Source organism: Macrosteles quadrilineatus, unplaced genomic scaffold, assembly GCF_028750875.1.
Source record: "Macrosteles quadrilineatus isolate MER2022 unplaced genomic scaffold, UCM_ALF_1.0 Scaffold_9__3_contigs__length_116548681, whole genome shotgun sequence".
Taxonomy (NCBI): domain Eukaryota; kingdom Metazoa; phylum Arthropoda; class Insecta; order Hemiptera; family Cicadellidae; genus Macrosteles; species Macrosteles quadrilineatus.
In genome coordinates this window covers 108080816-108098061 of record NW_026542602.1, presented here as the reverse complement: position 1 = coordinate 108098061, position 17246 = coordinate 108080816, and the positions used below count along the sequence as shown (strand labels likewise).

Sequence of the window (17246 nt, the reverse complement as noted above, 5' to 3'; positions counted from 1 at the left end):
TAAAAAAACATTTGCCAAAGAGTTTTGAGCTTGGATTGTACTGTAACTGAAGTCCATTACAACGTTTAACTATTCCTTATAATATTTTACAAATAGGCTATTTAACAAAATCTCGGGAATGCATGTGTTAAAGGAATGATCTATTTATTGAAGAAAGTGGTTCAGCGTCATTCAATTTTTGAAAGCGTACTCTAGAAATAAAACAAACTCTAAGGGGCGAAGCCCTAAAGGATATTAAGTTTTTTTACAGACGCGCTAGGTCATAAGCTTTAAAATTACACTTCAATCGTAAAATTAAGTTAAGTAGGGCGGCTGGAAAAGGGATAAGTACAGAGAAATTCCTCATCAAGTATATAGATAGATGACATCTTACTAATATTATAAATGTGAAAGTTTGTGTGTTTGTTTGTTTGTTTGAAGTTCAATCACGCATTACCTACTGAACGGATTGGGCTGAAATTTGGCATGATGATAGCTTACATTCCTGATTAACACATAGGCATATTATTATATATCTCAAAAATCCTTTCGGGCTCCGCCCAGTGGCTCTGTGGTTCCACATGTTAACCTTGTGAGTATTCATATTTGAAGGGAATTAAAGAATTTAGTCAGCTGTTTCAACTAAAAAAGGTGGTTCTATGATATGTAAAAGCATTAAAAGGTTATAAGATTTACCAACAGGGTGCAGCACAATATTTTTTTTGCATTAATGAAAACAGCTAATTTGAAATAAATAAGCAGCAACAAAAAACTGTGATACGCAATGATAACTAACTGTCAAAGTAGGATTGTTTACAGTTATGTTTATGTTTTTACTTTCATGAATAGTTTGTGAATTTTTAATTAATTTATTAATTATTAATTTAATTTAATTTATTTTCTCTATTGTTTAGTTGAAGTGGTAGAACATTATGGCTATGGTAGATGTGTAATACTATAGAATACTGTAAATTTAAATAAGCAAATTTTATCAAATCGTTTCCTCCCCCATTTTATACTTATATGCCAACCCCGTACGAAGGACGGGTACTCTGCTAGTATATTTATATGTATTTATCCCTTCACAACACTGTGTACCCCTAGAGACATGTTTATTTGGGTTCAATTTGGAAAAGACTTAGTTGTTGTTTTACTAAAAGCATGATAAGACAATAGTGTCTTTAGTCAACAAAATTTTTGCTGCAGTTAGGCCTAAGTGATATAGTTGGATATCAAGGGATTGATCCATTTCTTGGTCTGCCTTCAAATATTGACTGATTCATATAACTCATCCTTTGAGTATAAACTTGAGTAAGTTATGCATGAAGGTTGTCATCATCCTCAATGGCAAGTTTAGTTCTAAATGTAAACTAGTTAAAAAGAACAAAAGAAAATCTTTTGTAAATTTATATTTGTTTGATTTATGTACATTTTTACAAGAATGGACATGACAACCTCAACTAAAACCTTGCTATCTAAAATTAAATTGCCTTACAAAATGAAAATTTGTCAATGTGAGACCCGAAGAGTCACAGATAAAAAAATTCTAAATGATATAAAAGTAACTGTTATGTATCACTGGAACTATAATGATTATAAGCAATCAATAAACAGATATTTTTGATAATCCATTAGAGTTTTTGGAAGATATATTTATCTGACCATTACAAGATAATCAGTTTGATTTCTCTTTATAGATAAGTGTCCTATAAACATCATTTTATTTTTATACTTTAAATTGTATCTACAATACTGAAAAAGTAAATTAAATTGTACAACCAAAGTAGGCACAGCCTAATATGTCTTTAGCAGGGGTGCCCATCCCCCCCTAGACTCATGACGCACCCCCCCCCCATTGAGCACCAGCCCCCCCCCATAAATGAGGTACACAAAAAATGTCAAACAGTTCCCCCGCCCAGCATTATTTGTAAAACTAAAAGAAGTTTTATACATTTTTTAAATATTGAAAATTCAAACTCAGTTAATATATATAAATAAAGTTATAGTTTTGTCTGTATGGGTTATTTTTATGTTTTATACATTAAAGAAGTTGAAACGTGTTTCATCTCAATTTATGTCCGGCCCAGAAGGCATTTTACGCAGCCTACTCTTAAAGAAAACTAGAGTACCGATTATGATTCTAATGGTTTGTGTTCATAGGATTGGCGAGAGTGTCCTTAGCCATTAAAATATGGCCTCATTATTTTGGAAATAAAATAACGGACGATCAAAAACCCAAATTTTTGTGGTTTTTTAAAGTTTTTTTCTCCATGTTTACTACATACGTCATTTATGAAATACTAATAATCTGTTAAGAGAACACGTCATATATGAAATTACGAAAAGCTGTTTTGATAAAGATTCCTTTTTCTAGCTGTCACTTATATGTTTACATAAATGTTGTTTACGAATACTGTGTAGGCCCTAACCATTTCAGATCACGTTTGAAACCATTTCCGATCACGTTTGTAACCAAATCCAAAAACAAGTGAGATTAATAACCGTGTGGCTTACATAACGGATTTGATTTATCACTGGTACTAATATGTAACTATAAATTAAATTACTGTAAATAACTATAGCCATCATCCAGGTCGGGAACCGGAGATTCTGTGTGTATCAAGTTGTACTTGAGTTTTGATTACCGGGTAAAAACCGTGAATCAGTGTTGTACAGGACTGGAAAAATTATCTTTCTATGTAAATAAAATTAAGAGTTTTATAAGTCACCTCAATTTAAGGATTTTTTTATTTCCAGAATATACATAGTGTTCGTAACCTCTGCTTAACGAATTGTCAACGTCTTTCTCTACATATAACGACCCCCTCTACCTCCCACATAATCGTTTTGGAAACATCACAGCTCCTTTGATGAAAATGAAATGGAAAAATGGCTTCAACTTTAACGCTTGCGCCAACAATCGTCTGCTCCGTTTTACACTTCTGTCTGCTGTGCGCTATGTTACAACAGATTTCAGATACAACAGCTGGGGAATGATGACGATATAATGATTAGTAAACTGTGATTGAGTGATTAGTATAACCATGGTAACTTTAGTAGGCTGTGATTGGGCAACGAGTAAATATGGCGACTTGTTGAATTTGTGTATGAATTGAAGAGAACCCTAAGAAAGAACAGAAGAAAAAATAAAAATAATAACAAAATTGTTCTCGTTACATTCTTTTTAAGAGTGTTTTTATTATCTCTAAATATAATTTTACACTTTTGTATTACTTATCTATTAATTCCTATGTTGTGATACAGCACCTACCGGTAGCCTATCTGTCTATCATGAGCATAGCTTACAAAACTTTCTAAGGTTTAATATTTACGTTATTTATAGCAATACAGTGTTTGGCTAGTTATTAGTTGAGTTTGAGTGAGCTATAATTTTAAACGTTGCCATTTGTACAACCGAACCAAGATAAATTATTTGAAATGTCATTATTGCACAATAATAATGTTTGTGCAATATTGAATTTCGTTGATAAAAATGCAAATTGTTTTTATACTATATTGGATTAACCGTATTTTTCATTAACCCCCCCCCCCCCCCACTATTAACTCAGGTAATCGAGTATCTACACAATAGTGTATAGTATTAAGTAATAATTACAATCAAGTAGCCTATGCTACTTGATTGTATTTTAACTACTGTAGCTTTATGTAAACAAAGCGTTCTGTGCCGAGTCGCGGTGTAGCTGTACGTGTCTGTACCACGCGTTATCTTTATCTATCTCAGCAGTTGAGCCATTCCGTGCCCTCCCTCTTAGATCTCACGTCTTGCTAATCTTGAATAATAAATTCCTACACGAATCCTAAACTATCATAAAATCCTATTTTTAACCGACTTCCCCACTACCAACAAAAGGAGGAGGTTCTCAATTTGTTTGTGGCGATGTTTTTTTTTTTCTATGTATGTTCACCAATTTCTCTGTGATTCTTTTACCGATCAGTGTGGTTCCACCACCAAAATAGCCAGGAGAGTTTCTATTTGGTACCTTATATATTATGTTTGAGTATAATATTTGTTTCGGTGAAAAATTCTGAAAACCTTAAATATTCATCATTTATTTTGTTTACATTTGTGCAGATTGTTTACATTTGTGCAGAGAAGGCAATAAATAATAATAACATTCCTACAGCTGTTAGTTGAAACCATTTAAATGAAGCTACAGACAATTCTTCATGAAACAGTTGCTTCATATTGATCAATAAACTATTTCTTGCTATGGAGCCTGAATTACATTGAGAAAAATGCATTTTGTTTTGGTTACTATAAAAAATTTATTTTAATGTTTGACCTGATTTGTGTATACAGTAATTCTGTTTTTAGTATTGAATATTCTGACTTACAAAAACATATATGTTTCAGTGAATAGCTGTACAATATTGACAAGTAATTATGGTGAATTGTGAAAACCAAAGCATTCGTAAAACAGGTCTAAATATAAATCAAATGCAATTATTCCTTACATGACCTAAGAAGTGTGACAGTGCATAATCGTCAATTGTCTCTAAAGTGTTAAATATTTTAATTACTAAACATGCATTTGCAGATGTGGAATGTTTATTGATATTCTCTACCCAGTTACTATATCATATCAATACTATTATGCCTGCTTCGGAAAGTCATAGAGGAAGGTGATTTGCAATTTCGACTAGGCTATATCTTGATCAAACAAAACCACCTACATGGCTTGCACCACTTTTAGCTGAACCAATCTTTCATATACATATTTAATTTGCAGATGTGGAATGTTTATTAATATTCTCTACCCAGTTACTATAACATATCAATACTATTGTGCCTGCTTCGGAAAGTCCTGGAGGAAGATGATTTGCAATTTCGACTAGGCTATATCTTGAGCAAACAAAACCCCCTACATGACTTACACCACTTTTAGCTGAACCAATCTTTCATATAATATTTTCCAAAGGTACTATACGAAAGGTAGTATGGTGTTAAAGACCAATTTTCCACTTTTGAGAGATTTTTTAGCGCTGGTAGCTGAGGAATAACTTTCATATTGTTCCAAAAGGCTTGAGACGTTACTGTATTTCTTTTTATAATGTAGAAGTACACCGATTGCAGGAAACGATGATGTCTGACATTTTAATGTATCTAGAAAAGACAATTAGTTTTTCATTAGGCCTAATGTAATGGACAACTCTTTCTTTCTTAAGGAATATTTAAAGATGTTTGTTTCTATACCCATTGATTATGTAACCTGAACAGGTGACTCAAGCAGTTTTAAAATAATGATTGTTCTGTGGAACTTTTGATTGTTTCAAACAGTTTTGCTTATAAAAAATCCTCAAGTAATTAATATATAAAAAATTATACAGTCACTAAAAATCATGAAATAATTTATTTTTGTAAAAAAATACAACCGACTTCAAACGCTCTAAAAAGAATGAAATAATTTCAATAAAGTAAACTTTTGTATTAGGCAAGCTCACGTATTTCAAGTCGGCGCGGCTCAAACTGCAAATGATTGAAATTAAATATTGTGTGTGTATTTTGAAAATCAATAAATTGTAGCTGGATAACATGAATATATAAAAAAATATACTGAACTGTTTTGTTTATATATTAAAGGAAATATTTTCTTGTATTTTATGTTTACTTCAGAATAAATGCATTATGAAAATAACACACACAAATGTTCTATATGAATAGGAAAATAATTTAGTTTGATATTATGATAGGGAAAAGGAGCTAGTTTAGTATTAAAACGTTACTTTTCCAAGTTAGAAACATTTAAATGCGTTATAATTAGGGATGGACGAGATTGAATTTTTAGTTCGAGACGAGACGAGACGAGATTTTTTATTTCTCATAAAATTTCGAGACGAGATCGAGACGGGATTTCCCTTCTCATACACAACGGGAAATGCACGTTCAAAATTTTTACCTGATTTTGTAACATTGTTAGATGACTGTTTAAATACAAAAATAATGATAATAGGCAAGAATATTTACAATCTTTTATTAAAAAAACATCAGCATAACATTTTTTTATTATACTTTATACTTTATACTTTCTTATGAAATGGCGACCATACTATGTAGGTATTTTAAGCCAAGTATGAATGGAGATGAGTGTAGGATGAGTGGCGCGATCTTGTAGTCTTGTTAGTGACTAAGGCCGACATTCCTTAGACACAGCTGTTAATTAATAGCCCAAACAGCTAATGGCAACTAAGGGACCTACAGTTTATAGTGGAATCCGAACCACATTTTTCCTTGGTATATACGAATTGGTCTATTAATCACGCCTAACTTATTAAAAATGCCTACGATTAGGAAACATAGTGATATCAGTTAGGATAGAGTTCAACTTATCCTAAAATAAAATAAATCATAAAATAAAAGCAATATTAATTTTTCTAAAATAGTTACTTGTTTTGACTTTTTATAGTAATAAAACATTCCTCACACTGCTTACACTTAACAAAACTTCTCAAATGTTATTAAAGTAATATTATTAAAATAATTAAAGTAATATTTACATTTATAGAATTAATTAAATAAGAATGCCTTCGCAAAGGAAACGCAACTACAACACGCTCCTGTATTGCGGGTATTGCATTGACTTTCTGCAGGCGTTTTTGAGATTTTTTTTTTTTTTTTTTTTTTATTCTCGTCTCGATAAAAATCTCGGCCAAAAAGAAATCTCGTCTCGTGTAACGAGATTTAAAATTTCCCGAAAATTTCCCGAAATTTCGAGACTTGACCATCCCTAGTTATAATCTTTTTAAAGATACTCGTTAATACCACTATAATGCCGATCTCTGATTACGGCAATAAAATAACACTTAACGCATAACTATGAAAAAGACATGCAGATTAACACCTTTAGTTATAGATAGTCACCTGCAATATGGACACCCCCTTCTTTCAATTTTGTATCAAAAATCATCATAGAGCCGCGCCGACTTAAATTACGTGAGCTTGCCTAATACAAAAGTTTACTTTATTGAAATTATTTCATTCTTTTTAGAGCGTTTGAAGTCGGTTGTATTTTTTTACAAAAATAAATTATAACTAAATTGAATTCAATAATATAACTATTGTCATTAATTAATCAACTAGTGATCTAGTGACTTTGTAATATATTTTTGATTGGCGTCACGTTGAACACTGTTGCAATTAACTTTAGCCCCCCCCATTTGAATTTTTGGAACCCCCCCCAAGAATTTCAATGACGCAGTCTGCGTCACAGCCCCCCCTTGTGGGCACCCCTGTCTTTAGCATCTGTAGGCTATGTGTTATTATTAGTAAGTAATTAACAATATATCGTAGTCGGCAATATTTAGTTTGATAATTTTTTACTGCATTAAAAAGTTTAAATTTTTTATTTTTACTTTCTCCCTTTATACATATATGGAGAAAGTATTGTTTTTTTCAACATTTTCTAGTTTGAGTTTTGAGTGGATATATATCCGTTTTGGGCCCCCCTGAACCCAAAAAAGTAGTTTTCGAAGTGATGTCTGTCCGTGGATGTGTACAGAGCTACAGACCACACCTGTTGTCCGATTTTGATGAAATTTGGTGTGTAGGCTATCATCCATAGTATCTCCAGGTTAATTTGTTTTTTGAAATTTTTATTTTTAATGTTGATTTTTTCATAAAAAAAACTCATAAAATAACGGAAAAATCTAACTTTATTGGAGATAGCACAAACAATTTGGATAAATATTTAGTATGTTGTAGCCCTTTAAATTTTGAACAAAATGGTAGAACTCCCATTCCTGTAAAAATTACGGTTCAAAAGTTAACGCAACTTTTGTGATATTACCTATTATTATCATAGTTTAGTTACTCTCATCACTTACCCATGATAAAGGGTGTTGACTAGCTAATGGAAGAAAGTATGTGTCAGATTGCTTATACTGTTTATTAATAAAATGAAACTAAAGTTATATGATATACATGGTTACTTGATCCACTCCTAATTTTGTTTTTAAATGGCTGTTTTACAGATCTTAACACATTTTATTTTACTGTATTATCATAGTTAATATTGGTAAGCTTCAATGCTTACAATCTTCTTTAAAACAATTGTACTTTGGCCACGTTCAAGAATTCAAACTTGGTATTGAACAATCCAACTCTTTGCAGTTCTTTGCAGCACTCATTTGTGCCAAGTTTTGAGAATGGCACACAGCACTGCACGCTACAAAGCTACAAACTGAATCCATTTGCCCCAATTGACAGCGGTGTGGGTCAAGTAATGCTTCCAATTGTGGAATTTTAATAATTATTTTATCAAAACAGAGACTATGGCTGGTCGGGGTTTTGATTATTGACTTGTAAAATTACAAAAATAATTAATTGTAAAACTTTGCTTATTTACCGTACCTTTAGATTTATTCATGTTTTTTGCGATTCTAGAAGAAATGCAGTTTTTGTAATGAATATTCCATCTATAGGATGAATAATAATTTAAACTTTTACAAAATATATGATCAGCTTGTTTTAAAGTGTTTACGTTTGTCTCTGATTTGCCAAAATGGCTTTGCTGCGGTTACACAAAACAGTTCGTACTTCAATATTTTGTAATATTATTTTTTTTGGTTGATTTTGTAAATTTAGTTAATTTTGTTGGTGCGACAGATTTCTGTTAAAATGGTAAAATCAATAGCATTTTTGAAACGGAAACAGATAAAATGTTAACATTGTAAATTTTCCATTTTGTTGCTGTTTAAGTTAGTCTATATTTATTTCCCAAAGCTCCACTTCCAAACTGTTTGATCCGGGATGATATAAGTTGACATTGGAAGTTATCCTATATTAATCCTGGATATATACGATCCTAATATTAATGCCTGATGAATCATTTAGGCAAATTTTTGGCCAAGTGGAGTTTTCCCTGATAGAAATACAAAAATGCACCTTTTTTCATAAAAGTATTTACTTTGAGTGTGTGATTTACAGCTAATGATAATTTTTGTTTGTTTGGAAAAGATTCAAACTGTGATTTAAAATCTAATATATATCTTTAAGAAACCATAACCCAATAACATATGAATTAAATTAATATATCTAGATAGATTAATATATATATACCTTTTTCAATAACAAATGATAGATGAGCCCAGGATCAATTCAAATTTAAACATTAACTTTCATACTCTTAAGTGCATAAGTAGGCCGAAACAGCAACTCAATGGTAGAAAGTTAATGTATGTTGAAAGAAAGTTGGATTGTAGAAACAAAACAATGATGTATCTTCTGCATTGGTTACAGTTAGTCTTATCTCATTTGAGTTTGTGCTTCTGCGAAGGTCGTTGTCATGAGTAAACAGAGGGAACTAGTTAAACGTTTATTCTGTGATTATTACTGAGTTCTCATCCTAGTGAAACTTCCCCTGGGGTCAATGTATATTTGCATCTCTAAGAAGTGTTTAGGCCTATATTTACTAGTTGTTCTGCCAGTGCTTTGCAGCGGGGCAAGAATGCTTAAAAGAACAGTTCAGATCTCTAAATCTTCTGTAAAAAACAGTTACACACTTACCATGGATTATACAGACACATCTCGATCGTACTTTCTGCTTATTTTAATGACAATTTCTTGTGTATTTGCATTAAACTGTGTGGCAGAATCAAAACTAGAATAACTTTATTGTAATGTAAACATCTATAATGAGAATCAAAAGAACTCAGACAAAAAGTAAACAAACAAACTTATAAATAAAAACAAATGTATCAGCTGATGTATCTTTAACATTTTAAATGTGATTAAACATGGCCCTTTAATTAAGGTTCATGCCCTTAGGAGAGGGATTATTATAAAACTAATATTTTGGGAGAAGTTTCACATCAAGACCTTTCATTCAAGTATGTAATTGATAGGTGTGCAGCTTAGGCTACGATTATACTAGGACACTGGCGTCCGAGAGGCTAGTGTCCCACTTCGAGCCGAAAATGACGTGATTTTTGTTGGGATGCTAGCCTCTCGGACTGCCATTTTATTTTAATGTTTTGTCACTTTTTGTTTATATTTATTTAAATAACATTAGGTTTAACGAGTACCCAGGTTTGCTGCTTCAGTGAGGCTAATAAAGTGTGTTTTTAGTAAAATATTAATAGGTTAGTATAAAACAAATTGGCCAAGTTTGATCAAAATATATCCATAAACAAGCAAATTTCAACAGTTAAAAATATTTTCTATAAGAAGAACTATAAGAATAAATATAAGAATGGATGGTGTTTTTGGCCTTTGGGGACATCAAATCGAAAAAGTAAATTCTTCCTGGTCCAGGTCTTACCATGAGACCTATGGTATACCCTATATTAGCGTACATGTCGAAAGAGATCGTCTCGGATGCTTGCCGCCTAGTATAATGCGCCACATAAAACAATGCCCCACAACCGATTTTGTGCATCCCGGGAGGCGAAAAGTCACCGGACGCTCGAATTTCAGCCTCCCGGCCTCCAGGCATTCCTAGTATAATCACCCCCATTTGGTTTAATGCCCCGCTAGCGTCCCGGGCGCCGGCGTCCTAGTATAATCGTAGCCTTACAGTTTTCTCAAATCTATAATCATTATTCACCCTAATGTATGCCTTAGTTTTTGATTTGTAGATCAAGAGCTAAGGTAACCACTATGGTAAACATTGATCAGTATTGTTCTTGAATCTGGGTCCATGAATAATAAATGCACAATATTATTTTTGCAACAATGAGCTACAATAATGTCAAAAAATATATTGCAAATAGTAACAATATCAACAATTAACCTAGTATTGTATATTGAGTGAGTGATCTGTAATGTGTTATCTGATGCCGTATTTAGTCATCAATCTCATTAATAAAACATTCAGTATTTATTTCAATTTTTATTCAGATTAACTATGGTAAACGAACAAACATTGTGTATTTGAATTTAAAAACAAATGTTGCTCTCATGTTTTATTACAGTTGTCTAGAACAGCTACTTTGTAATTATGTAAACAGGTAAGTAGGTGATGGTATGCAGCCTACAACTCCATACAACACTCACGAGGTAGTTACGACCTTGAGATACAATCCCACTAGTTAACTCTGTAATGATGTCTCTGGTGCCACTAAACAGCTGGTTTACATACATACATCCACCTGTTGCTCTATTAGTAGTTCAGAGGGAAGTGAATGCGTTTCTGTCTTTTTGGAACAGGTTTTAGTAAAAAAAACAAAAAAAAACAATAGGAAAAGAAGATGTATTACCCTTACGTGAAGCAGGCAATAGGTATTGTCAAAAATAACTGCCAGAATTGTTGATACAACAGTAAATTCCAGAGTTAAACTCACAACAAACAAACAAAAGCAATTTGGTGAGTGAAAAGAAGTAGGAACAAAAAATGCAAAACAAACACAAACCAAACCATTGTACTCGGCAAAATAATTAACTTTTAGTCTTACATTGTTTGTCGACTGAAGTTATTTCAAAAGATAAGTGGATTTTGGATTTACAATGATTGGTTGATAATAAAAGTGTTTGGGATTGTGACTTTTCTAATGTAATTATTTGGAAAATACATTGAACCATGTTAGAAAAGTATTTTTCTTGAACCCAACCCTTTATGAGGAATAATTGGTTTTAAAGCATCCTGACAAATAATATATCCTCCCCCACAAAAATACCTACAAAAACCAACACCTGTGTTGTCGCCCTCATTTTTAACATTTTACCTTTGTCTATAGTTATACGTAGGAAATCCTAGAATGTTTATTCAAAGTTTGCTTTTCAGGGCAGTTACTTTGTGCACACTTTGTTATTATTGAAACTGAAAGCAATAGTGGTTTTATGATTTTCATTTAGCTGGTTTGGTTACACTTTACTTACTGTGAGCAATATAATAAGTTAGGAGTAGGGAAATAAGTTGAAATTTAATGTATATTTGTTTGGTTCACATAAGGGAAACAAACTATTTAACTCAATAATACATTCTTTCCAGTCCCTCTTTTGTAATATCAATGTATTTTTTATTTCTTTGTATTTATATATGTCAGATTAAGTGTAAGAAATAGCCATGTGTCTCTAACTTTGCTTGAAAAATACAGCATTTTTCATTTAATTTCATTTTTCTATTTTACTGCCTCTATTGATTTTCCAGCTATTGTTTGTTAATTAATAAGCTAATAGTCTGTAAAGAAAGCACCAAAACATAAATCTTCAGAACAGAAACTAAGATTTTAGTGAAGGGAAGAACAGTGTCCTCAGTTGTCTTCTTTCTTACTGTGTTTTAAAAATGTAATTTTGTAAGGTAATTTTCCTAATCAAAGGAAGTTTTCAATTCGATTGTAGTGAATAAAATCTACAGTCAATGATAAATACAACTAAACTTAACTCACATGATTGATTATTTAATATGTTTACTGTCATATCCCCTATAAAAAAGTAATTTCTGGCCATATATGGCCATATCAAAATTCCATATATGGTTTTATAAAGCCATATATGGGTTTTGATGAGCATATATGGAAGCATATATGGCCAGATGTGGTTGTATCCATATATGGTGGTGTCCATATATGGCCATATATGTAGTATATATATGGAATTATTGTTCATATATGGCCATACATGTTTTCGATATATGAAATAATTGTTCTTATATGGCCATACATGTTTTCTATATATGAAATAATTGTTCATATATGGCCATACATGTTTTCTATATATGAAATAATTGTTCATATATGGCCATACATGTTTTCTATATATGAAATTATTGCCCATATATGGCCATACATGTTTTCTACATATGAAATTATTGTTCATATATGGCCATACATGTTTTTTATATATGAAAATATTGCCCATATATGGCCATAAATATCCTCCATATATGGAATTATGGTCTATATATGGTCATATATGACTCCCAGGTATGAAATTAAATTACTCATATATGGAATAATAATTTTCCATTTATGCTCATCTATAAATGAGTTTTTGACAATAACTGGAATTATTATAAGGGATTGTTGCCACTTTAGGATTATGTAACTCTCAAACTCCCAAACACTTCTTATAATATTAAAAATCTAAAGTTTATCAGTTTGTGTATTTTCTTGTTGCTCTCCAAGCACAAACTACTTAACTGATTGAGTTGATATGTGGTACAGTAAGGGGGCAGATAATATAGGCAATTCTCCTTTAAAGTAATTATTAGTAAAGAAATAAAATATCCAGATTTGAACCCTGATGACAAAATCCTGTACATACATCTATTGTACAATTTTATTATAACGCAACAAAATCTTAAAACTGACGTATAATTTTAAAATTGTAAGTGTAGTAGGCCTAAATAAGGAGAATATTATATTAATAATTAATTAATTGTACCTTTGCTATCAAACAGCCTCAAATATCAATGTCACGTAGTTAGGCTATATTAATAATAACATTCTTCAAATGACATAAAATGTCTAAGAAAAATCTTGTTTTACGAGACCAAATACAGCTTCTCTTATTCGTAATGGGTTTTGATCATCCACATGATATGAAGCAATCGTGGTGTAGTGGCTAAGGGGGCAGACTCTCACGCCGGAGTCCCGGGTTCAATTCCCAGTCAGATGTTTAAAAATTTTGTTTTGAAATTTTTGAATTTAAAATTTTTATTATAGTTTTAATTTATAGTTTATACCATTTAAGGTAAAAATATGTTTAATTGTTATTTTTTTATTTATTTATATATTTTTTATTAAAAAATTCCATATATGGAGGATTCCATATATGATCATATATGGAGGATTCCATATATGATCATATCTGGGGGATTCCATATATGATCATATCTGGTTGTATTTGGTCCAAAACCAAATATAACCGGATAAAAAAATTTTATATGGCCATATATAAACTTTTTCATAAGGGATGTTATTAGTAAATACTCAGCTTTGTTTATATTCCATTATTGTTCATACAGTAGAACCTCTTTAATCCGAACTAATTGGGACCAGGGGTAGTTCGGACTAGTGAATAGTTCGGATTACAGAACATATTGTTTTTTTAAATAACAATAGCTAAAACATGGCTAAAATTGATCTAAATTATTTTGGGAAAAGTGAAAAAAATGTTTTATAAATTAAAATACAGTGTTTATTTAATACAGTAGTAAACATGGTGAATAAACAGTACTGTAAATTAAATACAGTACAATAAAGAACTGCTGTACTGTGTATAGAGTATAGCAATGAGGGGTTCGGATTAGTGGACGTTCGGATCACGGGGGTTCGGATTAAAGAGGTTCTACTGTAGTTCAGTTTTCAGATTAATAAAACCCTTTATTCTGATTACAATTAATCAGGGTTTACTTTCATTACAATTTATTAATTTGAATTATTCAAATGTTAGATTATTTATAATTTAATTTTCCTTACCTCTAACTCTTAAACTATGGAAAGATTTCTAAAACCAGATAGATTTGACACTGATCCAAGTTCTCCCAACAGTGCTAAACTTTGGAAACATTTCCTAAAAACATTTGAAAGTTTTGTAAACAAAATTGGAACAAATGAAGAAAGAGTGACTTCAGAGGACAAACTGAACCTTTTAATTAATCATGTTTCCCAACCTATCTTCGAATTCATAACTGAATGTAATACCTATGATGAAGCCATCAAGATTCTGAACAGTATATTAATAAAACCAACGAGTGAAATCTTCGCAAGGTACCAGTTAGCATCACGTAAGCAAAAATCAGGTGAGACTATCAGTGAATACCTACTATCCCTAAAAGTTCTAAGTAAGGAATGTAAATTTTCTGCAGTCACTGCTGAAGAACATAAAAACAACTTTATTCGGGATGTATTTCTTAGTGGAATTTTATCTTCTTCAATACGACAACGGCTTTTAGAAAATAATACTCTATCTCTGGAACAAGCTTGTAATCAAGCTCTAGCTTTGGAAGCTGCTCATAATCAGTCAGTCTGCTATTCTAATGTCGATCCTGTTGTAAATGCTACTTCATCTGTAAATTCTGCTTCTGAGAATGATGTGTCACAGCTTTCAGCAACAACCTCTAAATGCTACTTCTGTGGATACGGTAGACATCCACGTGCATCATGTCCAGCTAAAGATGCAGTCTGCAAGAACTGCTCTAAAACAGGCCATTATTCAAAAGTCTGTAGGTCTAATCTCAAAAAGAGTAACAATAAAGCTTCTAACGCCGTTACGACTGATCCAAATGTCGTTGCTACTGTGACAGCAGCTTCACCTTCTTGTTTAAAACGAGATGTGGTACCAGTCACTGTAGATAATCTTCAAGCCGATGCATTAATAGATACAGGAAGTTCAGAAACTTTTTTAAGTGATGCATTTGTTTCTAAACATAAAATTAGACTTTTCCATTGTTCTGGTAGAGTTTCAATGGCATCCACTTCACTTAGCTCTCAAATTGTTGGGTATTGCATTGTAAATGTAAGGCTTTTAGAACATTCATACACCAAAGCAAGAGTGGCGGTTTTGAAGGATCTATGTGCTGACGTTGTGATAGGTCACGATTTGTTAAAACATCACTCACAAATTCAAATGGATTTTGGAGGACATAAATCACCATTAAACATATGCGCTATAGCTCATGCTCAAATTGATCCTCCGCCGTTATTCAGCAATCTTACTGAAAACATAAGACCTACAGCGACTAAATCTCGCAAACATTCAATGAATGACAGCCTCTTCATTCGAAGCGAAGTTCAAAAACTTTTGTCGGAAGGAATAATTGAAGAAAGTCGATCACCATGGCGGGCTCAAGCTCTAGTCACAACCAATGAAAACCATAAGAAACGAATGGTTATAGACTATTCTCAAACTATAAACCGCTTTACGCTGCTGGATGCTTATCCACTTCCTAGTATAGAAAGCGTAGTTTCTAAAGTATCAAAATACTCAGTGTTCAGTACCATCGATTTATCTAGTGCGTACCATCAGATTCCTATTAGAGAGGATGAAAAGCAATATACAGCTTTTGAAGGTGATGGTAGACTTTATCAATTCACCAGGATTCCATTTGGGGTCACAAATGGAGTAGCTTGTTTTCAGAGGGTAATTGATGATATCATTCGAACTGAAAATTTAAATGGAACTTTTGCATATCTCGATGACATCACAGTATGCGGAAATGATCAATGTGACCATGATGCAAACTTAGACAAATTTCTTGAAGCTGTCAAGAAATATGGCCTTACTATTAATGAGAACAAAAGCAGGTATTCGCTAAAGTCAATAAACCTCTTGGGATATGAGATAAGTAATAAAACCATCCGGCCCGATCAAGATAGACTGAAACCATTACAGAATCTACCGCTGCCTACAGACACTGCTTCACTGAGAAGAACTATAGGTATGCTGTCTCACTCCTCAAAGTGGGTCCCACATTACTCAGAAAAAGTACATTGTTTAATACAAACTAAAACGTTTCCAGTTTCATCTCAGGCTGCCGCAAGCTTTGAAAATCTGAAGCAAGAAATAATCAAATCAGCTATTTCTGCTATTGATGAGGATATCCCCTTTGATGTTGAAACTGATGCATCCGAGCATTCAATTGCAGCAAGCCTTTCCCAGAACGGTCGACCTGTTGCATTTTTCTCAAGAACCTTATCATCAAGTGAACAAAGACACTCTGCTGTTGAAAAAGAAGCTTATGCTATAGTCGAAGCTCTGAAAAAGTGGCGACATTTCCTTATTGGTCGACACTTCAAACTCATTACGGACCAAAAATCTGTGTCCTTCATGTTTGATAACACCCACTCAAGCAAAATCAAGAATGAAAAAATACTTAGATGGCGTTTGGAGCTTGCATGCTATAGTTATGACATTATTTACAGGCCGGGAAAACAAAATAATGTTGCTGATACCTTATCCCGAGTCTGTGGATCAACCAATTCAAACAAGCTGCATCAACTGCATGCTCAACTTTGTCATCCAGGAATCACAAGGATGGCACATTGGGTGAGAAGTCGGAATTTACCATACTCCTTGGAAGAAATAAAGAGAATGACTGCTTTGTGTCCCACCTGTGCGGAAATAAAACCTCGTTTTTACAGACCTCAGGAAACAACTCTTATAAAAGCAACTGCTCCATTCGAAAGGTTGAATATAGATTTCAAAAGACCATTGCCAACAAATTCTAAAAATAGGTACTTGCTGACTATAGTAGATGAATTTTCACGCTTTCCATTTGCATTTCCGTGCCAGGATATTACGACTAACACAGTGATAGAAAAGCTATGTGATTTGTTTTGCTTATTCGGTCTACCTTCTTTTATTCACA

The 17246-nt window shown here is 32.5% G+C and overlaps 1 protein-coding gene across 7 annotated transcripts in view; it reads left to right on the top strand.

The window, feature by feature from the left end:
• LOC129002446 (dmX-like protein 2) overlaps positions 1-17246 on the top strand; it is a 205566-nt gene that overhangs the window by 13287 nt on the left and 175033 nt on the right. The gene's annotated exons all lie outside the window — the stretch shown is intronic.